General features: G+C 37.9%; 1 long non-coding RNA gene across 1 annotated transcript; it reads right to left on the bottom strand.

Moving 5' to 3' along the window:
- Positions 1 to 23,554: 23,554 nt before the first annotated feature.
- Positions 23,555 to 27,271, bottom strand: LOC137176168 (uncharacterized). The gene is made up of 2 exons (XR_010925819.1): positions 27,017 to 27,271; positions 23,555 to 26,200 (listed from the first exon to the last, which is right to left on the bottom strand). It is a non-coding gene; the product is annotated as an uncharacterized lncRNA (long non-coding RNA).
- Positions 27,272 to 27,331: the final 60 nt, after the last annotated feature.

Here is a 27,331-nt window from a genome sequence, read left to right as displayed (position 1 = left end):
AGAGCAATCCTGCAGAGGCAATCGCTTCTCCCATGTCTATTGCGGGAAATGTAAAGTCCATCTTGCCTGAACAAGGACAGAAACTGTTTTCTTACCACAATGCAAAATAACGAGGATGTGAACCAAAAATCAAACAAAACTAACTGAAAGGTTCCTCTTTCACCCATTTTCCCATTGGTGGGTTTGTCATTGCTGTATGATGAAGTTTCAATGTAGCAGATACAGAATATGTGTGACATTGTTGTGCAATATGGAAAAAATTTCTAAGGAATCTTTTCTAAGGAAACTTAGAGTTGAAGGGGTTAAAAATGTTGTGTGCTGTATTTTTTTTGTATGATTAAAAAAAATGCTGCGAGCAATAAATTGCAAAAAATGATTGAATCTATCAAATATGACAAAGCAAAACTCATATACGCAAAGTGTTATTTAATTTCTTTTTTTAATTTGTCAGAAGGTCCAATAAACACTCCATTCTTCAAAGAATTTGAATTTTCTGTTCACAACTTGTAAATTTTGTTCATCCCTGTAAGAAAATTGAATTTGAAATTGGCCTTTTTTTCTATTTTGGGCCTCTTTGTTGCAATAAAGAGAAGTCCAAACACACAGCATGCAAGACAATAGTGTGCCTCAGACTTTGTGGCGACAGTTTGAGAAGGACCATTTCCTTTTTCAACATGACAATACCCCTGTACATAAAACCAGCTCCATAAAAAATAAAATAAAAATTTAAAAAAAGAAAAAGGTTTTCCCAATTTGGTGTGGAAGTTTACTGACTTCAATCCCATCCGACACCTTTGGTTCAACAATGTGGTTCATCACATGTGATCTGCCATCTGCAGACCAACAAAATCAGCATTTAGACCTTCGTGTTGGGAATAACAGGTCAGAACACATTAGACAGGATACTTGTGCCAGCATGAATATCATATAACTTGTGCCAGCTTGAATATCATATAGCGTCTGTGTATAAAAACTGTCATTATCCAGCTGGAGGCTGGACAAGGAGGGGAGGCGACATGAGCTGTAACTTAATCTTAATGACAAAAAATAATAAACTGAAGTCAAACCAAATACAACCAAACTAAAAAGGTGGAAAACTGATTCTTCATATGTTTTATTTTCAGTCCCCTCCAAAAGTATTGGAACAGCAAGGCAAATTCCCTTGTTTTTGTTGTTCACTGAAGACATTTGGGTTTAAGATCAAAAGATGAGTATGAGACAAGAGTTCAGAATCTCAGCTTTTATTTCCTGGTATTTACATCTAGATGTGTTAAACAACTCAGGACATACCACCCTTTGTTTGAACCCACCCATTTTTCAAGTGAGCAAAACTATTGGATTTAATAGTGGGTTTAAACCAAGAAATGCAGTCTTTATAGGTTTAAACCCAGGCCAAAAAGCAGACTAGTCATGCAGAGCTATTTAATGTTGGAACAATCAACCTTAAAGGCAACACCTGGTCAACAAGAAACACCTGTTGGTCACATGTTCCAATAGTTTTGCACATCTAGATGTAAATACCAGGAAATAAAAGCTGAGATTCTGAACTCTTGTCTCATACTCATCTTTTGATCATAAACCCAAATGTCTTCAGTGAACAACAAAAACAAGGGAATTTGCCTTGCTGTTCCAATACTTTTGGAGGGGACTGTACATCTATATTTTTGTCATCCTGTTTTTTTTAAATTTATTTTTATTCAACTACAATATCACATACAGATAACATAAATTCTTGTCATCCTGTTTGTCCATACCGTACTTCCATAATTTGCACGGTATTTCCTGTCTGTCTGTCCTGGGAATCTTCCCCTGCTGCTGCTCTCCTTCAGGTTTCCTCCATTTCTTTCCCCGTTAAAGGATCAGTCTGGCGGTTTTCTATATTTTTGTTAATGTCAACAAATCTCATGTTTGGATCCAAACTAACAATGAACTGATCTACTAACAAGAATTGTGTGTGTATCCAAAGCCTGACAGACCTCAGTTTTTGTCCAAAAACTATTAAAAACACATCAGTGAGCCACAGCGCTGCACTGGGTGACATGTTTTTAAGAAGTTTTTCCCTATTCTAACCAAGGGTCCTCACATAGAAGACACTGTATTGCTGTACAGATTGTAAAGCCCCATGAGGTAAATTTGTGATACTGTGCTGTTTAAATAAAAATGGATTTGACTAGTTGGCTGCCAGTATCTTATATAAGTAGAAGGTGAGGCTAATTGTCCTGGCATCGACGGTGCCCACCAGGTGCTGACATGTTGAACAACATATTAAACAAATTAGACTCACAAACCTGCACAAGAGATATTTCTCACGTAGGGATTTTCAAAGGAACAACTGAAGACTACCTTCCCCTCAGCTAAAAGGAAGAATACGACACTCCTCTTTCTTTCCTTAAATTCTTTCCTCCTCAATATCTTGAATACAATCCTTTACGGAGGTTTAACTTTCTCTGTCACACTGTTGGGACTTGTCTGATGAGCTGACATCAACGGGCAAATGATAGAAATTCCCCAGAGAACAAAACTGTTTCTGTGTGTGTGTGTGTGTGTGTGTGGTTTTCTGTTTCTGTTGTGATTCAGTTGCCAACTTGTCCTTAAATGAAACTTTCCCCTCATGTGGTTTTCATTCTGTTAAAATGAAAGTATGACACAGTGAGGGTCGTGTCTTTTTCTCGCCTGCAGCCGTTTTGGCTGCGGTTGGATTAGCAGAGCAATGGAGTGAAGAATGATAAGATGTTGTCTCACAGTGTCTCCTGCCTCAAGATTCAGTTTCAGCTGCAGGTTGCAGGTTTATTGTTCCACAGGGTGCGATTTGTGAAAAAAAAAATCAGAGAGATGTGTTTTTGAAATGTTTTTACTCATGAAAAAAAAGCAGAAGGCACAGAGGGCCTATGCAGACGATGAAGCCTATTAGGCTATTTCTTGCAGCTGTTAAGTAACATTTATAAAATAATTATGAACTTTAATAAAACAATTATGGAAGTTGAACTATACCACTGCATTTGCAGAAATATTTTAATCCATTTTTTAAAAATTTAATTCATCAAGTAGCACAATATTCTCACTCTCAGCGGTGATGTGACGTCAAATTCACCTCTTGTCCTTTCCTCATGCAGACACACAGGAGATGTGATCATATACAACAAAACAAAAGGTTAAATACTAATTCAACATGTTAGGATTAAATCTCCCAACACTTCTTTCAGTCCTGTGGATACTCAGCCAGACATGTAAATACACTTACTGTCATTCTTACAGGTCACTGTTTAATTCAGCTCTAGTGAACTTCAATACTGAATAGAAAGTAACAACATGCCGTCACCATAAAAATAAACAGGCTTCAGTATATACCTACTTGTTAGACTATTAATACAGTTTGCTGTGATGACAGACTTCTGTTTTCTTTTTCTGCTTCGCTGTGCAGGGTCATCTGCAGCGTGTCGCCCCTCTTTTACCCACATCTCTGCAAATCTCTGAGCAGGGAAGCAGAAAACCGTTTGTCTATTTACTGCATCATCACGTCGCCTAAACGATGTGTCATCTCTGAAAGTCCATTTCTGATTTTATTGTTTTATTGTTGCACTAATGACTGTTCTCACGTTTTACTTTTTTTTTTAAATAGCCTATTTTTATTTTAGAAATTTTATATGGTCTGTGGGTGAAGCAGCATAAATCAATATGAGGGGAATGAATTTTTGTCTCCAGTGGGGATAAAAATAATGTAACAATAACTGTTGTTACTGTTCTAAAAATGATGATTACAATGTGTATGAGTGTTACTATTTTATCTAGATCATGATGAATTGTTACTGTTTTGTACTGCAACTCTGCAACATCAACAGACTCATCAGCTACGGTTAAAGGAAGTTAAGCACTATATTTGTAAAGAGGAAGATGTAGAAATCAAAATTTGTTGGAGACAGGGTGAGACATGTGATCTGAGTGTCAGTTGGACAGGAGAACTGAAAACAGACACGACGTTATCTATAAGTCTGTATTTGATAGATTAAGAACAGAACTGTAACACCCTCTTAAGATGTATAAAACCCTGTTATAAGCGCTCCACTGGGAGCCTTTTTCTTTGTAACCTCATCCTGCGTGTTGCATTGTGAAACGCTCCTTCTTGTACAAGAAAATAAATTCTGTTAAATTTGATATTTCGGCTCCGGTCTCTATTGTTTCATGGTCATTACGAATAAATTAGTAATAAACAGTTACATTTTCTTCACACAGGTGTCACAGAGTTGTGGGAAGTTTAATAAAAAGCATTAAAAAAGTGACTGAATTTCCTGATTATTTACTAAGTAATACAGAGCCCCAAAAAGTCCTGAAAGATGTTTTAAAAGCTTGTGCGCACAAGATAAGGATCACGTGTACACGAGGTACTGTCTTGTCAACAACCAGAGAAATGCCTTCAGAGATTCAGAGATCTAGTACTAACTTTTAGGACTTGAGAGGTTCTACACATTAAATATCAAGTATCTCAGAATGAGAAGAACAAAACAGAGCTCAATATTTTCAGGGAATTGTGTGTGATTTCCATAAACAGCCTGTTCTGTTTTAACCAGAATATCAACAAGACTTGAAGATTAGTTTATGGTCGATCAGATGGTTCTTGTTTGTTCCAAATGGCTTCACTGCTAGGAATGAAAGCTGGGAGGGAGAAGACATGATTGTAGTTTAAATGCAGGGATAATGACTTATATTTTTAGACAGGCTGTCCTGGAAGGCAGTCATAGTGTTGCATGAGGCTATTTACATTAAAAGTGACAAACTAGTTGTGTCAGGAATGTGAAAAGAGAGCTTGAGAGAGAACTATGACATCCTTCTCCTCTTCTCTCTTCTCAGCCTTGTGTAAAAAAAAAATAATACAAGAGGCTGTGTTGGTTAAAGTACCATTAACAGATTATTGCATTTAAAGGCTTCTCACACTGCACAGCGGTTTATATAAAACTCACATACTGGATTTTACAACTCTGGAAAGTTATCATGTGGAATGTGTTTGTGTCCACCGATCCTTGATTGTAGTGTGTATGGAATCGCGTGATGTACAATAAATAAACAGATTAAATGGATTTTGTTCTTTGTGCAGCTGTTGATAAATGTGCTTGATAAATGAAGTGACTGCACTTATTTTTAATCTTTTGTTTGAATGCTTCGTTCCAGCCATAAGATATAAGACAGATGAGTGAAGTCAGAGCAGATCCTTTCAGTGGAGGCATGTCTTCCACTATTGATGCTTTTTTAAACGGTGCACCTGTTGAACAGTCTGAGACCATTTGATTTTCCAGAAGCTGTTTTTTTTTTCATACCTCTGTGATTTGTTACTCTTTCTGGTTCCAGACATCTATAATCACACCCACATCTCAGATTCTAGTCTGGTGTTGTCCACATTTTAATTTCATCCCACTCTCTTATCTATTATTTAAGTTTGTAACTCTTTCATCACAAGATTTTTACCCGCAGAGTGAACACATCTGTAGCTCGTAACGTTAATAATGGTTGAATTTGATTTAGATACCAGTAGGGCCAGTGAACAAACACTGACAGCAGGCTGTGTGCTTGCTAACTGACCCACGTAAATCAAACATTAAATGACGGGCTGCAGATGTGTTTACTCTGCTGTAATGGTGTGGTAGCAGGTGTTTTCAATTTGGCTAACGTGCCTCCCTCGCTTCCCTCTTCCTCTTGACTGACAGTTTGTTCCCATAAAGATTCACACAGAGACAGAGAAGGGCTGAGGCTTGTGGGGTTTGTTTGCATTGAGCATGTTATTTACTTACATATGTAATTTATGTATTTTCCTACATTGAGAAATGTATCTGTTAGCTAAAACAAAATGGAGACCACCAGCAAGCCGTGTTAAACAGATAACTGTCTAAGAAATTAAGTTAGGAAGCATTGTGGATGAAGTTGAAGCTGTGTGCGGATGTTGCTGCTTTACATTAATGTTATCTTGTCAGGCAGTGAGGCAGCGGAGGGACAGCAAATGAACATCCGTTCTACAAAGTAGTTTAGGATCAGGCAAAGTGTGTGCGTGTGCTGTTTGATGTGTGAACGAATAATGTGTTAGTTCTTGTGCGTTCAGACAAATTTTTTCATAAAAGGTATCGCCATAGTGTCTGTTTATTTCAGTCCAGAGTGTGGATGGATGATGGATGTCCCATAATGTGTATGATTAAGGTACGACTTTAACCCTTTCATGCATAGTGGTCACTACAGTGGACAGCTATTCAAAAGCCGTTTTCTTATATATGCGTGGGTTTTAATGGTATAGTTGCACATCAGCCACCACAATGGACTCTAGTGTGTCATCCCATACACTGCCATCCATTAGCATAGACTGTAAAAGCTCAAAACCAAGATGGCCGTCTGCCGGCCGGAAACGCTCCACAGCTCAGGAATATCTTGCCAAACCTTCTATAGTAATAGACTGACTGAGGTTTTCATAATTCATGCATGAAAGGGGATCATAACAGCCTTTTGTGCTTTTGTGATTTTTTTTTTCTTCCATTTTTAAAGTAAGAAATATCAGGCTTTGGATACACACACGATACTTGTAAGTAGATCAGTTCATCGTTGGTTTGGCTTTAAACATGAGATTTGTTGACAAGAAGAAAATTATGGAAAATCGCCAGCCTTATCCTTTAACCAACCATATCTCTGCACCCTTATTATTATTTGGACAGCGCATATATGTGCAAGTACAAACCATCAAATGTCACTACAGAGCCGACTGGCAGCTGAGTGAGCAAAATGTGGCTGCAATTAAGAGAATTGGGATGTTACCCCAGTAAGGTAAAGCAGACTATGTAGCCTGAGAAGTGAAATCCAGGGCAAAAAAACATCTGCCAAGCACTTACTGCACCACCCACTAGTGCTCGTTAAACTAACATTTCATTACCTCCTCTCTTCTTTCATGCTAATTCAGAATATGGCCTAAACCTTATCCTCTTGAGTTTGTGGAAAATATGATGCATGGTGCTCTTACTCCCGTCTCTCTGGATCATGTGCTCAATCTACAGCGTTATATTAATATTGCAGTAACTCTGAACAGCAGCCTGACCACTCTTTCTTATTGTCTCATGAGATCAGACGTATAATCAATAGTTTCCTATTGAAGGGATGTTGTTATCTACTAAAAGACATCCGAGCATTTAAGGGATTGGAACATCTTCATTGATGGCAGGACGCACCCAATTTCCAGGTCGTAGGTCGGAGAATAGAGGACGGACAGACAAGGATATATGTCTGTAATTTATAAACCCAATTTTGTTCTGTCCATATTTTGATTTTATTATTGCTGTTTCTGTCTACTCTTGTTATATACAACCTCTACTGTATGCCTGTGTGTCCTGAAAGTGGGATCACTCCTTGCTCTTAATGAACTTTCTCTCTTTTGTTTTTTTAAAGGGCTTCTTGGGAGCTTTTCCATATCCAAATCGAATGTCTAAGTGAGGTATGCTGTAGAGAATGTGAAGCCCTTTGAGGCAAATTTGTGGTAGATCTTTCTACTCCGCTTGTTCTTTCAATCCCTCTACTATCCCTGAGATAAAAAGGTCAGAGATGACTCATTCATTCAGAGCAGCCACATAAAATGCCAGACAATTTGTTCTGGTTATTTCACAACAGAGCACAGTTCCAGGAGAATAATCTGATGGAAATTTACAGTTTTGAATCATTTGGATGGAGACAGCTGTTGCATAGCGTCCGCACCTTGGCTCTACACTCTGACAAGATTATCGAGGGAATAACAACAGCAGGTCCTGAAGTTTTTCTTCTTTAAAAAAAAGTAAATGAAATATTAGTTTTTCCATAAATTAGAAAGAGTCTATTGACAGGATACATATTTGTTCTTCTTCGCCCAAATTGGACTCATCTCATTTTAGGGCGTTTTGTTGCGAAACAGTGGGTGTGTTGATAAAGTTGTTGCTTTTCCCCCATTGGTTCCTTCTTTTTGCACAGAAAAACATCCAAATGAACCAAAGTGCATCGCTAAAAGCCAGGTGGGAGTGCTCTCTCGACTCATTGGTTAGTTGTGTCTGGCCGTGGATGTATTAAGAGAGCTGGATATGGCGTTGATACTCAACCTTGCTGCCAATTTCTCTGAGTGGCTCTGAGTATTACAGCAAAAAAAAACAATCTCCTTTGGTCCAAAAAGGCATTTTCCCCATAGACCACCATTATAAAAGAGATTTCTGACAGGACAGGACATGAATCCCAGAAGGTTTTATGTTTATAAAACTTTCCCTAAGCTGAGAAAGGTGATTTTTAAAGACTGCAATGTCGCAATGTAAAGTCAATGGCTTGAGGCCAGCGGGGAAAAACACTACTGCACAAATTCAGTGGGCTGCACAACGCTGAAGCAAACATTTATTAGCTAGACATCGTCTTTTACATCAGTGGGAATCCAGCCAGGCCCTGAACATCTCTCATTGGATTGGACGCCATTCTCTCAAAGGATATTCTCCTGTTTGGTTTTGTTGGAGACAGTGTCGCTCCAAAATATCCCAAATCTGCTTATTGTGAAGACTGTGAAGTACACAATTCATGTTCATATGTGACAGAGCATTATAGGATGTTACTGTTTAATTGGATCGTGCAGTACACCTGTGTGGGAGCATCTACATTCATTATGTTTCTCATAAAGTTCAGGTCTGTCTTTCCTTACATATCCCGATTAAATTGAAATAAGAACGCTAATGATGAAATTAAGCCCCGGCTCTGCCTAAGTGGATACTGATAAAGATGTAAAGCAGAGGAACAGCAGCAGTAAACAACCCACAGCTAATGTGATTGTGGCTATCGGCCATCTGCGGCTGAGAGACGATATGAGACAGCTATACAGTCAGTTCTCAAACGCAATAATACAGACCGTAAACCCTGTGAACCACAGAATGTACGCACCGGATCTCAATGCACTGTGAGGTTCTTATATAACTGTAAATCATGCATCACACATTAGCAAAGACAGGAAAGAAGAAAAGGGATTCAGAAAAAGATTCTAAATCCCTATTCAGGCAAGATTAAAGAATATATTCACAATTTTTCAAGTCTGCCTTTGCATTGCACCTTTTTTATTATTTTGTATCTATTTGTGTGTACATTAATAAATTATCTAATGATTAGATAATTTACTTTTACCTTCATATGCTCATCTATACTTGAATTTAAAGTAAATGAACACTTGTGCAGGAGAGGCAGGAAGCTAAAAGTTTATACCATAAAAACACTACACAAGATAAACAGAATTACATTAGAGATGCAACAATTAGGCAATTAATTGATGGTCATCAGAGTTTTTATATGCATAGGAACTAGAGGTGTGCCCGAATACAAATACATTATTCGGCAAAGCACAAATAGTGGGTTTTTTACAAATATTTGTTGAGATAAAACTGAGCTACTGACACATGCAAAGTGTTCCCAAAGGACTCTCCATAACCTGTTGTTCCCCTTCTCCTTTCCACAATGTTAATGTTGTAAAAAAAATAGGCAATAAATGAAAAGTACAAAGCAATAATTGCCTTTGTAGTTCCTCCCTACATGTTACATGCTGTGCTGTCTCTGTGTTATGGGTGTATAAATAGGTAGAGGTCTGTCTGCAATGAGGCGATGAGTAAAGTTTTAGCTCAGTACTCAGCGCAGTCATCTATGATCTGGGAGACTCCAGTTCGAGTGTTCCAGCCTCTTTTCACTTTCATTCGAATACAAATACAAATAATTTTGCTGCCTCAACAAATACAGATACAAATACAAATACTGGGATCTCTGCACATCCCTAATAGGAACAAAGACTCAATAGTTACACTCAATGAGAAAAACACATTGATGATTGATTAAAGCATTTCTCAATACAAGGCTCACCCTTTGTCTCAAATTTGCATGGGGGACAGTTAATGTTCAAGCTATCTATCTATCTATCTATCTATCTATCTATCTATCTATCTATATATATATAGAGAGAGATATATAAACTATATTTCAACCTTGCATCATTTTGCGTGTAAAAGTGGTACAAGTCAGGCATTGTATGAGGGAAAGACAGTTCATGTGCAGTTTTAAAAGTTCGAGCAAAGTTCAGCGGAAGGGAGCCAGTCCTGCTTGCCAAAAACCAGTAACACAAGAAATCATACTTAGATTCAAAGGTTATGTATTAAATGATAATTGTATATTCAAGGATTATACATTAAATGACAGGTTATGTGTTATATGATACTTTAGTTTTTCCTCTACACCAACTATTAAATGAATCAGCAACTATTTTGATAATTGATTAATGATTCTGAGTCATTTTTTAAGAAGAAAATGTCCAAATTCTCTGATTCCAGCATCTCAGATGTGAATAATTGCTGGTTTCTTTAGTCCTCTGACAGTAAACTGAATATCTTTGTGTTGTGGACTGTTGGTCGGGACAAAACAAGACATTTAAGGATGTCACATTGGGCTTTAGGAAACGGTGATCAACATTTTTCACCATTTTCTGACATTTTATGGATCAAACAATTAATCAATTTAAACAAAATCAACTTTAAATAAAAGCAATGAGTGATGGAAAGACTACTACAAAATAAAGATAAAAAAAAGAATAAAAAATCTGCTGCTCTAACAGCCTCCACTCTCCTGGTTTCAGGCTTTCCAGCAGATGTTGCAGGGAACCTGGAACCTGGCTGCAGGGATTTCCTCCCATTCAAGAGTATTACTGATGTTCGGTGATAAAGTCCAGTTTACAGTGTTCCAGTTCATCCCAAAGGTATTGGATGGGGGTGAGGTCCGGGCTCCACACAAAATTGGGGAACACCTGGCTTGGAGCTGGCTTTGTACACGGGGACATTGTCACGTAGAAACAGGAAAAGTACTTCTCACTATTGTCTTAAATATATTTGTATGCTGTAGCATTAAAGGATAAGTTCACAATTTTTCAAGTGTGTCTTAAAACAACAGTCAGGAACCCATATGAACATTGAAACCTGTTTTTCTTGCTGTAATCATTCCCCCTGATCATACTGACCATTAGAAGATCCCTTCATAATGCACTTACAATGGAAGTGATGGGGGACAAAATCCACAGTCCTCCTTCTGTGCAAAAAATGTATTTCAAAGTTTATCTGAAGCTAATATGAAGCTTCAGCGTCCAAATGAGTCAAATCAAGTAGATATCTTTCAACATTACAGTCTTTTTAGTGCCAAAGTCCCTCTTTTTGTTACTATACTTCCACCGCAGCTCAACGGGGAAACGCTGTCCGAGGAAACACAAAGACACACTTTGGCCCCAATCACTTACACACTTACATTACTCACTTACACACAACATTCATATGACCTGACTGTTGTTTTAAGACAGACTTGAAAAACTGTGAACCTGTCCTTTAACATTACAAGGGGAGGTGGAGAATTAAATATTAACAATGATCCTTTATAATTCAACTCTTTGTTCTGGATGGCACTTTTAACGAGGGTAAATGACAGGATGTGGTCTGTAATAAACAAGGACACTCAGAATTTGAGTCAGAAAACCCTTCTCAGTGTCATGACTCAAATCTCAAAACTCAGTGAGTCATACCACTACACTGTGTGACATTCATGACCTTCATTACAATGACACACCCCGTAGTTTGATTTGATTCCACACACACTGATTGTCCTGCTGATAGAAATACTCCCTAGAACAATAAATGCACTATTTACTCCTGTTTGAGTAACATTTTCTAAAAACTACAGTGACCCACCTGTTTTAGGAAATTATTGAGCATTTTTTAAAGATGAAACTATTCTCTCTCTCTCTGAAATACTTCAATTAAAGCAGAACATCCCACATTTGTGTATGCTGTCTATCAGTCATACACTCACATTCCTTCCTGTCAGGATGTTGGAATAAGTCAAAAATATTTTCTTTTTTTTTTCAATTTGTCTGTTTGAGCTCCTCATTATCTTTGACACCAGTAATTCATGGCTGTGTGACAGATGATTCGTAGTCAGTCATAGGTCGGGAGATGCAGTCACTTTTAGTGCTGACTAACTAAGAGACTCACTATAAAAAGACTGGAAGAAAGCTACAAATAACCCATCATGCAACTCTCTCTGTAGGTACTCCCTCCATTATAAAAGAACCTCTGATCTTGTGAACACAATTGTTTGTAATTTTTTAGTAATCGACTATATGACGACTGCCACTTTTTCAAATTTAATTTCCAGAGTAAAAATATTTGGGCCAATGCAGTATATTGCCAGCCTTATCTTTTAAAGGGGACCTATTATGCTTTTCATTATTTTCAGTATATACATAATGTTACAATGTCAGCTGTGTCAAATAATGAGGTAAATGTATGTAGCAGTAATCCTTGTGAGCAAAAAGCACCGGCTTCAGACTGCTCTGAACACTTGGTTTCCAGCAGTTTTTTCTACTTTCAGCCCGAGCTGACATCAGCTCGATTTCTTTATATGGTCGTCCGCTCCATGAACAGCTCACCAACTCACTGCTAATATTATGTCATTTTTCCATTGTTTTGGGGGTAGTCACGCAGAGCCATGACTGGAATCGAGCTGGCATGCTGTGAGTGTTTTTCCATTACACAGCACAGCGAAGTAAAATAAGTTGTTTACCTTTTAGAGGTGTGCTAGTTGTCTGCAGCTATTCATCAAACATCATCATCACTCTGGCTGTTTCTGTTTGTACTATTCCTCCCTGCATTATCTATCCGCTCAACAAAGAGCCCCATATATCTAACCGGTTTTTAGCACTACTAACGAAGCTCCGCTAATTTGGTGAGGAACAGGAGCTCAGACTGCCTGTTAGAGACAGAGGGGCTGCATAAAGAGTAGGGATGTGCAGAGGGCCCAGTATTTGTATTTGTATCTGTATTTGTTTAGGCAACAAAATTATCTGTATCGGTATATTTAAAAATCCTGTTTTTGTTTTTATTATGTTTTTAATTTTAGAAAATTAAAGTGTTACAATAAGTGTTCATGAAGTGTTCCCTTGGGAGCGCTTCATTTGTGTCAGTAGCTCAGCTTTATCTCTGGGGAACACCCCCAACTCTGGGAGTGATGTCCAAATTAGGAAATGTGCGTCATGTAGCAGGTGGATGTGACTCCCCTCTTTGAGACCTGCTGATAGACGCAACAGCGGAAGAGAGGAGAGAGACTGAGATAGTGATGTAACTGACCTGCACGCTGGTACTTAACATGGTCTTTTTTTCTTCCTGAATACAAATAATTTTTAAAATATTTGTATGAAACAAATATTCGTTAAAAAAAAACCCCACTATTTGTGCTTTGCCGAATAATGTATTTGTATTCGGGCACACCCCTAATAAAGAGACAGCATAAGATAAATAAGGAGTCTTTTGAACTTTGAATAATGCAAAGCAACTCTAGTACAGTCCCAGAATAAAAATATAGAGCTGGAAATGAGCATAATAGGTCCCCTTTAAACAGGGACCATACAGCGTTGGATGTGTTGGATTGACAGATCTACTAGCATTGCCATCCTTGGTCACAGTATAGCAGGAACAACATAAATTTGAGATTATTTTCAGCTCCCTTAATGCTTTTTTGAAAAAGATAACAAAAGTTCACATACTCTAATTGCAGAGGGCATGGGAATTTCCTCACCAAAGAAAACAGAAAAAAAAAATCGAGAAACCCTGTTGTGAATTGTGGAAGAAAAAAAGAAAAAGTAAAATACTTAAAGGAAGATTGTAGGGAGATACCAGAGGTCAAGAGGATCCAAATAACCAGTTAAACTAGGAACATTTCTGTGTCGTCATAGTTTTATCACTTTAATCCTTGGCCCTGCCAGAGAGAAAGTTAGGATGCCCTCATTATCACTCCCTCATCATGTTTACAACTGCTTTGTGTCTTCTGATAGGCGCATTGCTCTCCGTGTGCACATAGCTGATCAGTGCAGATGGAGGTCTGTGGGGAGTCTTCCTGTAAACTGCTGACTCCTCTCAGTCTGCGGCTCCTCTCTGCCTCCATCATGTCCCGCCGCCATTAAAATCTCAACCACTGCTAATGAGCTTTGTTGGTCATATTATTGCTGCACATGAGCCTTGAGGTAGAGCCTAAGGATGCCTAAACAAAACAACTCAACTCAGTCTTTGAAGTGTAAAGACCCCAAATTCACAAAAATAACAAATGAAGTTGTCAACACTGACAAATAAGTGTATATGACTTTATTAATAATAAATAAATACAAATACTGAGCCCTCTGCACATCACTACTCTCTACCCCTTGGCTGCTGAGAGAGAAAGAGGGAAAAAAGCAGATTACAGAAACTGTCCCAGGAACAAGATAATAGAATTTATTATAGAATGTATATTCTATAATGTAATTATAGAACATTTAGCAGAAACTTGCTGCAAAGATCTAATTCATCACAGTATTTAGTCCCCTTTAACATTGTGTGGTAACAAATGATAACATTGTATTGCAGTGTTACAGCATCAAATACATCATAGGGCAAAACTATATTAAAGATACATACAGATGGTAATGTAATTGAAACAGGAGCTGTTTCAGAAACCCCATTACGTTGAGTGCAAAGATACTCTGAACTCAGTTCAAGAGTCTGTCATAACAACCACCTCAAAATAAATTTTAATGACTAAATGAATTCATAGCAGTGATGTTGTATATGAACAAACAGACCAAGAAAGGTTTCTGAAACAGCGCCTGCTCTTGAATGCATATGAGAAATATAATATAATATAATCATTTGTCCTCACACATAGAAAACTATCTTCTACTCCTAAACTTAATTTCTTTTCATTTCGGTGTTTTACGACATTTAAAACTATATTTAACACATTGAGAAATCCAGGAAGTTGTGTTTGCAGCTGTTAAAAAAGTAGTTGTGAGTTTCTGGAGCTGCTCCAGTTCTATTTATGGTGTGATAAAGATGGAAAATACAAGAGGAGTTGGCCTCTTTATCAGCACTACTGTAATCTCAGTGTCAGTGTGTACCAACTGAACTGTGTATGGAGACTCTTTCAGCCTGTCAGCACACCAACCGAACACATTCCTAAACATTTATCTCCACTGAAATACCATCAGAAAATGATCTGTGGCTGAAATACATGACAGAAGACTTCCACCTCATTTCCAAGGTTTTAATCAGTCTCCTGCCCATATTCTTAGACAGGTGGGTATCTACTACCGTATTGGATGAAAAACATTAACATTTCATCATTTAAACAAAGTCAATAAACAATTTCTTTGTTTTCAGGACTACATGATCCTTCAGAGTCAGGAAACCTACATGGATGGGACAAATTCTAGTCACATAACGTACTAGCCAGAGAAAAGTCTTGAGATTCAATGCATCCGTGGTTTGCAGAAATGTATAATGCCAACGTAGGCTGTAAATAAAACCGAAACTATCTGCCTGGCAAGAAACCACCAGGGGTAAGTGGTCAAATGTGTTTTTTTTTTAAATTTCAGCTGTGACATGAGAACTGTTCGCTGATGATTGACAAGATGTCAAAAAAACCTCTCTCAAAGCCTCAGAATGACACCACAGCAAGTTCAGCAGGGTTAAAAACAGCAGCTAAACCTCAAGACCTCGTTTCCCAGAACACCTGCTGTTTTTTCATTCTTTTTCTATCATTCTTGTTTTAGATGCAGAAACTGCAATGTGTAAGGTGCCAAGAACACTGCCTCAGTTTGTTTTTTTAGGTGTCTGTAATGCTGCTATATATTTATTTATTATAATAATTAAAAATGTGATGTTTCTTTGTTGATGCAGAGCAGCGGCAGCAGTCTGTTCTGTTCCAGTCTGAGCAGAGTGGGCGTCCTCTGTAACTATATCCTGTTTTTTCAGAAAATGAGTGTGAAAACCACATTGACACATATAACCAAAATGAAAAAAAAAAAATCAACCTATTCCACCAATTTGTGCCGTGTGCATGAAGTCCAATCATTCTGGTTCAAATTATTCTACAAACTCATGATGACGCATGCGTGAAGAAAAGTCCCTCAAACCGACAAAACTTTCTTTGAAATTCCGGTGAAGATCCCCCAGCTCTTGTAATTAGGGGTTTTCCTTTAATGTGTTCAGTTATCAGATCTTGGGCAGGAGAGACCAAGTCTGGTTGGCACACTTCTTACTTCTAGACATCTCCAAATAGAGCTGGTTCAGGAAGTATTTTACCCCACTTTAATTTCCTATTGCAAATTTTTGGTAGCAGTCTACTTTAAATCCCTCTGTTTAGCATTTATAAGCAGTATATCAGCAGTTAATAAATGGTTTATAATACACTATAATGTAGTTATAAGCAAATATAAGTATAACACAGTTGTAATTATATATTTTTTCTTCATAGGAGAAGTTATAATTGTTGACAAATACTGTGCATTAATAAAAACTTTAAAAATGTCCTTACATATGCTCTTAACTCTGTTACAAACCATGTATTAAATGTTTTTATGCTGCTTATGAATGCTAAACGGGGGGATTTAAAGTGAGGTGTTGTTTTTCTTTTGATGATATCTTTGTTTTTGAGGGAATGTTTTGTTTCAGTTTGGTATGGAGGATGGCTCTCAATAATATAATACCCATGAGCTTTAGCCGCTGCTGCTATGGAGAAGAATTAGAGCTGCAGCAAAATAAAAACACTTCACTATTGCAGTTTTGAACAAAATATGACACCATTGTTACTCATTTCATTCGAAATTGATTCAGAATCTGAAAGTCAACAAAGCTGACAGTTTACCGTACGCATGCAACAGAATTTTAAGCTCAGTGATTAGATGTTTCTCACTGGACTTTTACCTCTGTAACCATGGGATGCCCAAAATAATTTCTCCTACTTTGCAACTCCATTTATAAAACCATTCAGATTTATAGTTAGATTTATTTAATACCTTTAAATAAATGGGATGACTTTGAGTTAGTATTCAGCAAAGACTCCCTAACATATTAACATACTGTATAAGAAAGAAAAAAGAGAATTATCATGGTGATAAACATCAGGGGAACACAGTGGTGTTAAGGCAAAATATTTGTAGTTCCTATGAAACTTGCTTTTCATCTATCCATCAAAATCACAGAATGAAACATCTGTTGCAGCTAATATTAACAAATTCACCCAACAGCAACTAAAATGGTCTGTTTTACATGTCGTATCTCGTTAGCTAACCATCTTGTAGTCAGCTAGCTGAGAGTAGAGTTGGGACAGAACTCAAACCTGACAAGCCTCCATGAGTTCAGCCTTTTGGAGACGCTGCATTCAGTCACTGTATGCGGTGTTTGTTGTCAACAGATAGCTTCAGTGCTAACTGCTGCTAAAACAAAATGTCTCCTTTTTTACATTTTAGTTCCAACGTGTAAATCCAAGGTTCATGTTTTTGGTACATTGTTTACATTTGATCCGGTTAGTTTTGGTTTCTCATTGCAATTATGTAAGTGCATTAAAGAACTTCACAGGACATACAGTACCTACGTCCTGTCATCATCACCTACGTGGGCAGCGTCTCCCTATACTCAACATTGATTGGTTTGTAGATGGGCATGCATCTGACATCTGGGGAAGACTCCACCACCTTAATGGGTGACCTTGTGGGGCAAGTGTCCAGAATGCTATCCTGGTTGTCATAAGTGGTCAAATGTGTTTTTTTTAAAGTTTCAGCTGTGACATGAGAACTGTTAGCTGATGATTGACAAGATGTCAAAAAAACCTCTCTCAAACCCTCAGAATGACACCACAGCAAGTTCAGCAGGGGTAACAACAGCAGCTAAACCTCAACACCTGCTGTTTTTCATTCTTTTTCTATCATTCTTGTTTCAGATGCAGAAACTGCAATGTGTAAGGTGCCAAGAATACTGCCTCAGTTTGTTTTTTTAGGTGTCTGTAATGCTGCTATATTTTTATTTATTATAATAATTAAAAATGTGATGTTTCTTTGTTGATGCAGAGCAGCGGCAGCAGTCTGTTCTGTTCCAGTCTGAGCAGAGTGGGCATCCGCTGTAACTATATCCTGTTTATTCAGAAAACCAGTGTGAAAACCACATTGACACATATAACCAAAATGGAAAAAAAAAAATCAACCTATACCCTGTTGTTGTCAACAGATAGCTTCAGTGCTAACTGCTGCTAAAACAAAATGTCTCCTTTTTTACATTTTAGTTCCAACGTATAAATCCTAGGTTCTTATTTTTGGTACATTGCTTACATTTGATCCGGTTAGTTTTGGTTTCACATTGCAATTATGTAAGTGCATTAAAGAACTTCACAGGACATACAGTACCTACGTCCTGTCATCATCACCTACGTGGGCAGCGTCTCCCTATACTCGACATTGATTGGTTTGTAGATGGGCATGCGTCTGACATCTGGGGAAGACTCCACCACCTTAATGGGTGACCTTGTGGGGCAAGTGTCCAGAATGCTATCCTGGTTGTCATAAGAAGGAAATTTGTCCTTCCCATTGGTGGATGCACCGCCTTTTCTAATGGCATCACGCACCTTTGTATACTGCACCCACAGTTTCTTTATCTTCAGGCGGCATTGCTCGCTCATTCTCTCATATCATCTTTCTCGCAGTTCCAGTTGACTTTTTATAATGACGTCAGACCATATTTCAATTAAAAACCTGGTCTCCTCCTCTCCCCATGTGCTACAGCAGCTCATTTTTCCTTTTTCTGGTTCTGACAAAAGCCTGCTGAACTTCCTGTAATTGGTCCAAAAGCATCCATCCAAAAATATTTTCACACTAGAAATGGACCTAACCATGGTTCAGTTTAATTCTGACCATTCATTGCACCAACGTTCAGCTGTTTGGTCCAGACCGTGATCAGTTCGGATCAAACTGAAAAGTCAAAAAGTCCAAACCAAATGAGGTAGGTGTGAAAGGACCCTTTAGTTTATGACTAAATATACAAAATGGACATTCCCTTTAACCTCAGGATGTTTTACTCTTGGTTCGGTTTCATCACTTAAAGTGACGTGAGACAATGTTCTCCCCTCTCATTGGTCAGATGTGTCTGGAGCGGGAGCAAGAACGTAAATACAGGAAGAAGGCCCTGAAGAAGCTCTTATTTGCCAAATATAAAGAAGACAACATACTATGTTGTTGGTCCAGGTTGTACTTTTTCTCTGGCTAGCTGCTGGCAACTGTAGATTTCACTCCACATCCCAACATGCCAACCACTCCTGGTTACAGGAGCCATTTAGAACCTTAGAAACACATTATCTAATGATATAGCTACTCTGGATGGCATTACCCTGGCCTCCAGCACCACTGTAAGGAATCTGGGAGTTATCTGTGATCAGTATATGTCCTTTAACTCCCACATAAATCAAATTTCAAAGACTGCCTTTTTTCACTTATGTAATATCGCAAAAATCAGGCACATCCTGTCCCAAAAAGATGCAGAAAAACTAGTCCACACATTTGTTACTTCTAGGCTGGATTATTGCAATTCCTTATTATCAGGCTGCCCTAACAAGTCTCTAGAGACTCTCCAGCTGGTCCAGAATGCAGCTGCACTTGTACTGACAAAAACTAGAAAAAGAGATCACATTTATCCCATTTTAGCTTCGCTACATTGGCTTCCTGTAAAATCTAGAATAGAATTTAAAATCCTTCTCCTAACTTACAAAACCCTTACTGGTCAGGCACCATCATATCTTGAAGAGCTCATAATACCGTATTATCCCACTAGAACACTGCGCTCCCAGAATGCAGGCTTACTGGAGGGTCCTACAGTCTTTAAAAATAGAATGAGAGGCAGAGCCTTCAGCTATCAGGCTCCTCTCCTTAGGAACCATCTTCCAGATTAGGTCCGAGGGGCAGACACCCTCTCCATGTTTAAGAGTAGGCTTAAAACTTTCCGTTTGATGAAGTTTATAGTTAGGGCCGACTAGGCTCACCTTGGATCAGCCCTTAGTTATGTTGCTATAGGCCTAGACTGCTGGGGGACTTCCTATGATGCACTGAGCGCCTCTCTCCTCCTCCTCCTCTCCATCTGTATGCATTCATGTAACATCAATGCATGTTACTAACTTGGCTTCTTCCCCGGAGTTTTTTGTGCTTTCTCATCTCGCAGGAAACCCTGGGTTGCAGGTCGAGCCTTCATGGTTCTTCGCAGTCCTGTTGGCATCCTTCCCTGGCTATTGCTACTGCTATTGCTGCTGTTATTGTTATTGTTATGATTGTTGTTATTCTGGATGGTCATCATGGTATACATTATACCTGCTAAATATTAGAATCTTAACGTTGTCATGGTGAGCATGTTTACATGTTGACATTAGCATTTAGTTCAAAGCACCATTCTGCTTAAGTACAACCTAAGTCAGTCAGTCGGTCCACCACTTTGGTCCAGACTGAAATATCTCACTAACTATTGGATAGATTGCCATCAAAATTCAGTACAGATATTCATGGTCCCCAGGGGATGAATCCTAATGACTTTAGCGATCCCCTGACTTTACAGAGTTGGATGATTTATCATGCTATTTGGTGCAGAAATCCATTGTCTTTATGAATTTTGGTGATCCCCTGACTTTTCATCTGGTGGCATAATCAAGTAAAAATCCACTACTTTGGTCTATCTAACAGCTAGATAGATAGATATGTCAACATATAAAGGGAGCAGGGGATCAAAAAATGACCCTGCTATTAATGAACAACCTGCTCTACCATCTGATCTACAGCTGCCTGAATGGACTCAATAAAATCTTCAATTCTTCAATTATTGGTGGCATTAGAGAAATGGCAACATGGTCCCCAAACTCACTAGGTGTCTTCTGGAGACCATAAATATTGAAAGCAAATTTCACGGGAGTCTGACCAGTAGGTATGTCTGTGCATAACATGAAAAACATTTCTCAGGTAGAATTTTAATTGAAGACTTAAAGGACTGTCTGTGTTTTTAAGTAAAAAGTTTCACCTTTTCAGACCCCCCCCCCCCACCCCCCTCCCTGCTGTCCTCACTGTGGTCTGCTCCCTCCTGTTAAATTGTGGAGTCGGTGTGTATCTTTGAGGCCAGAATGTAGCTTTTCCCCTTGTAAACATTTTAACAATAAGACTCATATACCCTAACAGCTCTGTGCACAGACCTGCACATTCCTCAACATGGAGACAACCTCCAGACTGCAAAGTTTCCAGCTGCGAGTCATTTACACCACAGTGGAGGAGAATCCTGCTTTCTGATTGGCTGGCAGGTGTCTGATAAAACTGTACACAAAGACATCTCCACATAGATCTAGTCAGTAGTTTAACCACTGTTCTCAATCAGTGTTCAAGGTTTATTAAACTGCAGGTAACCATAGCAACAGTACACATGCTTCAGGTTTAGCTAACAATTAACTGACTAACCTAATCATGGGTTAAAGGGAACAAACACACTATAAAGAGTGTTTCTGTCTTTTTTTCTTTGATAAATGACCATGGTATCCACAATAAAGGAGATGTTGAACCAATGAGCAAGATTCAGATTCATACATGTACTGTACACATAGGTAGAGAACTCATAAAATACCAATATAGACATATTTTTTTGGGCCTCGTCACACCAGCATTTACATCCAGATTGTACCACCAAGTTATGATCAGTGGATTTAAGTTCAGTTTACAGTAGCAAAGTAAACTCAGGACATCCAGGCAAGAGGATATAAACACGTCTGCATGGAAGTGGCAGGAAATGTATTTATGTTGATGTCTGACAGTGTTTGTGAGATAGTTGCCAGATTACTGCCAAGCTGGCCATTTGTTTTATATACTTCTGTTTCCTCCATAATCCGGTGGCGGCCCTTGGTACTAAGAAGGTTTTGGTGTCCAGTGGTGGAAGAAGTACTCAGATCCTTTACTTAAGTAAAAGTACCAATACAATACAATGTAAAAATACTCCATTACAAGTACAAAGTCCTGCATGAAAAATCCTACTTAAGTAAAGTACATAAGTATTATGAGCTTGACGTAGTTAAAGTATTGCAGTAAAAGTAGTGGTTTGGTCCCTCTGACTGATATATTATTATATATGACATCATTAGATCTGATACACAAATCTGTTTTCAGTTTTTGGACTTTTTCTCTAATCTTTGATTTTTGCTGAAATATTGGATCATTTGAACATTTATTGAAATGAAAGCATGTGAAAAGTTTAGAGGGAAAAATCACTATTTGGTGGAGCTTTTAACAACTCATAGACATGTGAAATGTGACCCCGACTATACACTGCTTTTTGTAAGACGTCAAAAGCCAAAAAGGTTGGAAACCACTGGTTTCATCTTTAACAATGTGTTGTATTTTAAAAGCTTGATATATTATCCATTGTGTCAAATCTTCATCTGAAAAGTAACTAAAGCTGTCAAATAAATGAAAGTACAACATTTCCCTCTGAAATGTAGTGGAGTGGAAGTATAAAGTAGCATCAAATAGAAATAGTCAAGTAAAGTACCACAAACTTTTACTTAAGTACAGTACTTGAGTAAATGTACTTGGTTACTTTCCACCACTGCTGGTCTCACATGTGGTTTTACACTCTGAGGTCTTGTTTTAAGTTTCTTTGCTCCAGAAGTCTTCTGTCGAGGTGCTCCAAAGGCTGATCCTGTCTCCAATCTGTACTTAATTGCAGAAGAGGCATGGAAACTGATGGCATTTCCGAGTTGCCCAACTTGTTCTGCAAAAACAATATATAGCGTGCCTCTCTGAGACATGCGCAGTGAGTGGCAAGACTGTGTAAACAGTGAAGAACAAGCAAAAAAATCCCTACAAGTTACACTTTTCACCCAAATGTAGGCTGAATTATTCTCTAGGTCTAGTTGAACCTGCAAATGCACACATGCATTTTATAGAAGTCAGTGTTCTCCTGGACGTCAGGTTGGTTGTTTTCCCACCAACATCTGTATTTGCTCAGAGACACCTCAAATCTGCAGGGGCGTGACCATTCCTCTGTTCTGCCCACAGTGTGTTTTCTCCCCTTCCCTTTTTTTTTAAACTGTTTCTCACGTTCATGTTGGATACTGACACACAACTTTTCTGATCTTTTTTTTGGATGGTCATGAAAAAACTGCATGTGACACTCTAGTTATTTTGTCTAACTGCCCACGCCTACTCCCATTCCTCTGTAGGCCCTCATGGGGGCACAAGCAGCATATTGTCTTTCTTTTTCCTTTGACCTCAAAATTTTTTTGTTAAACGGGAAGGATGGAGCCATTATCTGAAACACGCACAGGGGGTGTGGTCTCCTCCATCAGACCCTTAGTGAACAGTTCATAGATCTACAACAGTTAGAGTGGACAGAAAGAAACAATCATAGTGATGCAAAAACAGGAATTTAACAGTGTTGTCATGGAAACTCTTTATTAGAGCAGAAGTCCCCATTAACTCTAGAGCCCTAGACTACATTTTTCATCTCCTCCTTTTACACAGTTTACACCATTTTGTTTGGAATTTTTTTGTATTTTACCATTTTCAATGTAGATACTGTAATGGCTAAACATTAAGTCCCCTGCTGTCTTAAAACTGTGAACTAACTGAACTTAAGCTGAATAATTTGTTCAAAGTTGTTTGTTTTGAAAATGCAAAATTAACTCAACCAGAAGCAACAAGTCACACTGAGAGACCATAGATTTGCTTTTTATTTGCATTTTCATAGTCTGAAGAGTCTCTTCTTTCTCTTTCGTAAAGGAACTTTTGACTTTTTTTTTTTATCTCAGCTCCGATCTGTTTGAGGTTTTTCTTTTTCAGATAACAACTTTCCTTCAGTCATGAAGGGGAAGTGAAAATCAGTCTCACGTAAAGGCAAAATGAGGAAACTGAGACAAATTTACACAACAGAACAAACCCTTTTTGTCATCAAGTATTATTCCATAACAAGAACTTGATGTCCTGTAACCTGCAGCCTCCCATAACCATTAGGTTAGGTTCTGCTTTTCGTTTCCACTTTTACAAAAGAGATGGTGAACAATCTGGTGCAAGTGAGAAAATAGAATATACTGTAGAAATGTAGCCTTTTTAGACCCACCTCTTGAATTTAAGTTGAGGAACGCATCCATGAGACTAACATTTTTGATTTTTAATGACATGTCTTGGTAACTATGGGATTGATTGAGGATGAATCTTACCAGTGTTGATAATCATGTTGCTTTCTCTGTAGCCACTATAAGGTTGACATTTTTACTTTTGAGTGAAATGTCTTCACAACCATTGGATGGATCGCCATGAAATTTAGTACAGATATCCATTATGCCCAGAGGATGAATCTAACTTTTAATGTAGCACCACCAACAGCCCAAAGTTTTCACTTGTCCACTGAAATATCTTAAATATCTCAACATCTACTAGCACAAAATGTGTTACAGATGTATCCTACTGACTGCGATGATCCCCCAACGTACTTTGTGTTTACTGCTAATTAGCAAATGTTAGCATGCTAACACGCTAAACTAAGATGGTGAATATGGTAAACATTATTCCAGTTAAACATCAGCATGTGAGCATGTTAGCATGCTGATGTTAGCATGTAGTTTATTTAGCCATGACTGTGATCTTTCCCTCACAGTAACAAGTAGTTTTTGTTGCCTAAACGTAATCCTAAAGGTGGCAGATCAGTTTAGTCACATCAATTTACTGTAATTTATATCTTGTTATTAACTGGATGCATTTAAATGCTCCTTTTCATGTTTAAAGCATAAGCCTGGTGATATTCTATGTTTTTTATTGTCAACAAATCCAATGAAAAGTCAAAAATGTTGTTCCTCTGTGCCGTTGACCTCCACTCTTGTCTAAAATCTACAAACCATGAACACACACGTTGTAGTTTATTTTGATTCAATTACCACACACACTTTCCTGCTGCTGGAAATACTCACTAAAGCACCAAATATAGATACATCCACTGCAGAGAATAGTCCTCAACAAATGCAGGACTTTTTCAGGTTTGTTTGCTAAAAAAAAACCCAATGTATCTGTGAACTGTTTTTTAAGATCTAATGACCTTAGCGCCACAGACAGTCAGAAAGTACTGATAGATAGACTAACACATTTTTGGTTTTTGGTCTTTTCGTGTTGACTATAAGGAAAATATAAAATATAGCCAGCCTTATCTTTTAAAGTCACTGGTTCCTGTGGCCATCTGCCAAATACTTAATCCTGTTTTAACAGCATTCATAATCAAGACAGATCATCTTAAGTGGCCCCAGAGTCTGTTTTGAACTTGGCAAAACTGCATTTTTGTGCTGGGCTTGGAATGATTTGCAAGATAAAGTTCATTGGGAAACTTCTACTTTCGTATCAGGCATTCAAACACCAAAGAAAGCTATTGTTTTAATGAGTCAAGCCTCTCTAGTCATATCTTATTGCTTTATGTGAATGTTGTAAAATAATTGTCTGTGTTCTTATGTGACTATATTAATTTCTCTTAGATGCAACTTTCACCAGGTCTCTAATGTAAAAGTTCCCTATTTAAATGAAATAAATACATCTTCCAATGCTGTACTAGATCCCAAAAACTAAAAAAAAATAAATTTTTAAATAAAAAAAAGTGAATAAAATCCATCCATTTAGATCCCTTATTGACTGCTCTTTAAGTGTTATTGTAATGCAGAAATTAAAGCGTTTCAATTTTTTTTACGTTTTAGTAAGTTTTTAGGGAAATGTTGTAATATTACAACGTTGGGCTTAGCTGGGAGTAAAATTTCTGTATTCGTACTCACATCCTCTGAACAAATATACAGAACAAATAAGGGCTAATTTGCAGGGTTGACTTCTTATGTAGCGCCATAACAGTATATACCATGAATAATAATCACACAACAGTCATATTTTTTATGAATAGTCATCCATTAATTAAAAAAAACAGGATAAAATTGTATTTCCAAAACTGAATTTCATCTCCATCCCATTGTTCAGCCATGAAAAGTAAAGACGGACATCACACTTGCTGCATAGCGTGTTGGTTTATCCTTTATTGCAGCGCCTGCAGCGTCCTCTCTTTGTCTTCACTGGAACATGTGTGATTTTTCAGCGAGCGATACCTTGTCACAGGGAATGGTGTGTTCGTTTGATTGGGGCTCGATGATAATCACTGGCTGGGAAGTCAGTGGGTTGTTGGGGTTTTTTTGTCCACTTCACTCGCATCTTCATCTGCCTCTTCGTCACTCGAATTAGTGTTGTCTGATTCCATTTCAAAATCACTCTCACCATTTTGGATGGCAACAGTCATATCCTGCACACTGTATAGAAGACCTCTCTTTGCTGGTTGCATTCAGAAATGGAAAAAAGTAAAAACAAATAATAATAAATATATGTATTAATGATACATATAAGTATTATACTGTATGAGATAACCTGAAGGAATAGATAGGGTGGTGGACCAAGTGTTCAGGATTGAGAGCCAAGTATTTTCCAGGCTAAATAATAACAATGCAAATTAATCCTAATTAATTTACACATTCCACTAAATTCACACAATACTGTCTGACGAGCCTATTATGCTCTCTACTTATCATACCAAAAGGAGTACTTCCATCCCCCCAGAACATTTAAGATCCCCACACCAGGACCTGAACAATGCAACAACCATCCCCCAAAACATTCAGAACCTGTTTCTAACTAATGTAACAGGCAACTATTTGGGCAAACAAACAAAACGCACAGAAAAAAGCCCAGGATCAGTTAAATGTATTTTTTTTAACTGATAAGATACAGTTTCTGCTACGGATTGAGTTTCAAATACTGCAACCAGAAACAGTTCGTTCAATTCTTGTCTAAACTCAAAATTTTAACAGAGAAAACAAATTTAGAACTTAGTTATAGTGAATCATCAAAGAAATTATATGTCTATTAGTATTTTTACCATATGTGAACGTGTGAGAAGTGCAGTGTCCCCATGTCATGCTTAGGGTGCACATGCTATTTTGACTACCACTCTAACCCAGCGTTGTAGAATTACAACATAGACATAACAAGTTCAAAATCAACTTTGATGAATGTATTCCACAATAACTAAGTATCTACATGTTGTAGACATTGTAATCATCACAAAACAAATATTAAAGGCATGTTACTTACTTCTTTCTTGACAAATCCGGTCCAATAAAACAAGAAGATGAGCTTGACAGAAAGTTTGCAGGTAGTTTGAGTTCATGGCCAGATTGCCAGACCTATAAACACATTTACCATCCAATGGCATTGCAACGATAAACAATAGGACCCATTGACTATGTAAATGTAGTCTTTAAAAAAAAGCATTTGCAGCATTTTTTTTTAGGAGAGCTAAAAGTGATGTATAGCAACAGTGGGCCTTAAAGGGTTAAAGCTGCAACTGGGGTATGAAAGTTATGTTCATGACTGCGTCCTGTTGTCTCATGTAGATTTCAGGGATTG

This window comes from Thunnus thynnus, chromosome 23 (assembly GCF_963924715.1).
Source record: "Thunnus thynnus chromosome 23, fThuThy2.1, whole genome shotgun sequence".
Lineage (NCBI taxonomy): Eukaryota > Metazoa > Chordata > Actinopteri > Scombriformes > Scombridae > Thunnus > Thunnus thynnus.
The sequence above is the reverse complement of the archived record's forward strand: the minus strand, read 5'-3'. Positions and strand labels throughout refer to the sequence as shown.